Consider the following 4,243-nt stretch of genomic DNA (forward strand, 5'->3'; position numbering starts at 1 on the left):
AACCGTATTTTCGTTATAAATATTCGGTTTGTTTTTAGAATCATTTGCTTAGACTTTAAGGGGTTGTTTGGTTAACGGGTATTTAAAGATCTATTTTTCTCAAACTTGTCTACGAGCGTAACAAACTAAAACTCTGTTTGCTTTTCTCTAACTACCCCAAAAATATCCTAAAATAGTTCTCGTAACATGCAAAAACTTAGCTTCTGGAAAAACGACTATTAGTAAAATATGGTTTTCTACATAATTTCCTTACAACAGGTTATGACAAAACTGAAGGTAAGTACTCGCTATCCAAACAACCACTAAACATAATATTACGATAATAACATTTAAATATCATATGAGTAAAATATCTAATTTCTTCCGGCATGATATAATGTTTTTCATATCATACGATAAAATTCATTTATTTACAAATAATAATATTTGCAGCGGCATGACAGTACATCAATATAAAAAATATTAACAAAATTACGGCGTCATTTTATACCTTAGGTCCAATATGGACGTGCTTGCAAATGCAATTAAGCGTCCAAATAGTTCGAATAAATATCCGTCACCAGTAATATATGAACAGAGTCAACCTATTATCACATGAACATCAATATTACACACGGATTTTTCTTTCTGCTATCAAAAGTATGAAAATAGCACTTGCATGTATGTGGTCATCATCTCAAAAGGGATAGCGAAGATGGTAACACAATTTCTTCAATCACGTCATCTCCTCCTTGTTTGCTACTAAGATGAATTATTTTACCTAATTACATATATCATTAAGTACATTACCACCTAATCTAAACATATAAAATTTAGATTACTGTGACATAACAAAGTAGACCTACGATTTCCTAACCATAGACTTATTAATAAACATACCACATGCAATGAACAATTACAGTGTAATTTTTTCTGAATTACCGTATTAAGAGCTTCTCGCATGTCAATACAAATGTATGCAACTAACATTGATACAACATCTTCAACCTACTCTTATCAAAAAAATAGTTTAAATGTTGTATCCGTCGTTTGAATTTTTTCCGAACCTCTAAGCACTAACATCACATAGCTAATGACGAGCTAAATGACTAACTAATTACCATCGTGCATCACAAAAAAATCCATGTATTGCAAAGCTCATACCTTGATCTCCCCCTTCATACTTCACTTAGCACGGCAAATCCTACTCCGGAAACTCCAAATGACTCCTCCAAGTGCTGAAATAATGCCTAAAACAACATAGAGTACACACTTAGGAACTAATCAAACAGAACAAAAACATCATGCATGCAAACAAAACCAACAAAAATGGATAGATCTTACCTTAATCTATCTTTTCTTCAACTTCACCATCTTCGAAAACCAACTCTAAATCGGCCAAAATCACGAGTGAAAGTAGCTACCAAGTATTTCCTTCTGTGTATTCTTGTAGACTTAGACAGAGTAGAGAGGCAGTGAAGGCAAGGAGAGATATTCGAGAGAGTGTATGCGCAGCCGCGGTTGTGCGTATATAAAGAGGAGGAGCACTGTATTGTCGGCAGAACGAGGTACACTCAGCTACCGCAGCCTCGGATTCCAGCATTGCGGTGTCTCATCACACGCAGCAACTACACCGCTCTCGGGTGTCGGCAAGAAGCGGAAATCACGCAGGCTGCGGGAATCAGATTCCAATTTACAAAGCATCTGCGGAAATCACGCGCTGCAGCAGGCCGTCCAAATTAGCGCCGTCAGGTCGCTGTCATAGAAATCAGCGCCGTAGAAATCAGCACCGTCAGGGGCTGTCGGGCCGCATACGCGCTGCCGCCTCACCTGGTGGCGGCCGGGCCCGCGCCTCGCTTCCCGTGAAGATGCTGCTGTCGGCCTGGGCGCGGAATGGGCAGCAGTGGCCGCCTCAGCCAGTGGCGGCGTGGCCCACCTGGCCTCACCCGTTACGTCGCGACTGCTGCACTGTGCTGAATCTGTTATACCGCACGCGGCCGCCTCCTGTCGTGGCGGCCGGGCCCGCCGCCTCCTGGTGTGGCGGCAGGTGACACGTGTCACCTGCCACGCCTGCCGCCACTAGTGAGGGGGTCTTTTTTGACAATTTTATGCGTAGGTAGTCTTTTTTGTCAATAGCGTTCGGCAGGGGGTCCTTTTGGACAAAAAATCCTAGTTCATTTTGTATGACAAAAATGTTCAGAATGTTCAAAATATGTTTCCATTTTCAGAATTTGTTCACAAATTAAAAAAAACATGCTGCATGGAAAAGTTCACATTTGCAAAAAATATTCTGGAATTTCCAGAAAGGTTCTCATTTAAAAAAATATGTTCGTGTTTTTGGGAAACTGTTGGTGTTTAAGAAAACATCAAAATTTAATAAAATTATTGCATTCTAAAAAACTTTCCGAGATTTCAATTTTTTTTGTGTTTTTAAAAAAAATTGGAAGTACAAATAGTGTTCACATTTTTAAAAAAATATTCTGCATTTATAGATTGTTCCCAGTTTTTTAATAAATGTTCAAAAAAGTCTCAATTCCGACGCACAGTGAGTTCTTAAATATCCGCGCTGATCAATTATTATGAACATCCATTTGTTCTAGTGGCTAGAAGAAACCTTAAGTAGTGGGAGCTTGGGAGTTCGATTCCTTTTTAACTGCCTTTATCTTGCAACTTTTTCTAGTTTTTTTCTGAGACGAAACAACGCACTTAGGAATTTTTCCCGTGTACTACAAACCAACACACTAGCTGTGTTCCGCCCTTAAGTAGACGCACTTAGCTTGTTTAGCACCAACGGGAGAAACTTGGCTGGACAACCATCAAAAAAAAAAACGAACCAGCAGTAGAAAATTGTCAATGAAAAGGCCACAAACAGGGTGTGACATCATATTAGATGTGAGATATTATCTCACATCTAGATGTTATATAGATATACCCTTTTTTCATAGGTGTGGTACCAGCGGCAGCGGGAGAAGTGGGCGTCCGGGCTGTTCCACCCGCGGCAGTGGATCATGCTCCCCGAGGTATTCAACGACGTCCACGACCAGCGACGGTTCCTCAACGTCCTCACGGGCAAGTCCGTTTACGGGAGCCTCCCGGTCCCGGATACCCTGCGCAGCTACGTTCTCGGCAGCACGTCCGAGGGTCTCGTTCTTCTCCTGGGCACCGGTTTCGGACTGCTCCTTAACCCGCTGACGGGAGAGGTCGACGAGCAGCGAGCTTCCAAGCGCTGCCTCGCTAGTGAAAGGCGGGTCGGCCCGACGACTAGGCGACCTAGGGTTGAGTCATGTGGGCCTCGCGAATGACGACACCGTTGTGCTTAGCTTTCCCTGGTCTAATAGCCTGGCCGTCGCTAAGCCCGGCGACGAGCGCTGGACGTGCGTCTACTCCAGCAGGAGGATCACATCACCCCTACCGTTTGCGGGCAACGTCTACTGTGTCACGTTGAAGAACATCTCCCTAGTAAAAACTCAAACTATGGGGAACCAGCGGCCGCAGCTCGTGGCGGCCGCCGACCTTGCGCTCCGCAGTCGGCAACTCAAGAAGTTCCTGATGGAAAATAACGGAGAACTGATTATTTGTCTTTGTCCTGGTGGACCCTATACTCCGGGCACCCTAATATTGTGCACTATGTACCAGGTGGACTGGAACGCAAAGAACATGGTGCATTTGCATGGGCTCGGCGGGAAAACCTTGTTCCTCGGCAAGAAGCGTTCTCTCCTGGTGGCTGCCGGACTGTCCCCTTCCATTAGCGCTGACACTGCGTATCTGCTATGGGAAAACCCATGGATGATGCCACTGCTTATGCCGTTGATCTCTATGGCGATGGTGAACTCGCTGAGACCAAGTTTAAGAAGGATGATGTTGCATATTATTTATCATGCTATGTCTCACATTATAATAGTCAGTATATCTAGGAATTCAGACTTTGCTCTAATTTGATAGAGCGTTCGTGTCCCTAGGAATTTAGGTTAGATACATCCATTTGAGTCATAATTAATATGGGAGGACTGCTTATTGTGTATAATGTAAATCTCTGCTTATTGTGTACGTATAATGTAAAGAATTAAGTAAGGCTGCGGCTACATCCAAGTCACCTGACTTTTAAATTTGGGCCAGTCAACCGTTTTGGACCGTTGCGTGAAGACTCTACGACGCCTGACCCTTATTCTTGTCACCTCTTCTTCTTCCTCAGTAGACCGTCGCACGGGCCGCCGGTCGAACCGCCTGCAACCACCACCCATGGCCGGCAGCGCTCCCCACCGTC

This window comes from Triticum aestivum, chromosome 6B, assembly GCF_018294505.1.
Source record: "Triticum aestivum cultivar Chinese Spring chromosome 6B, IWGSC CS RefSeq v2.1, whole genome shotgun sequence".
NCBI lineage: Eukaryota > Viridiplantae > Streptophyta > Magnoliopsida > Poales > Poaceae > Triticum > Triticum aestivum.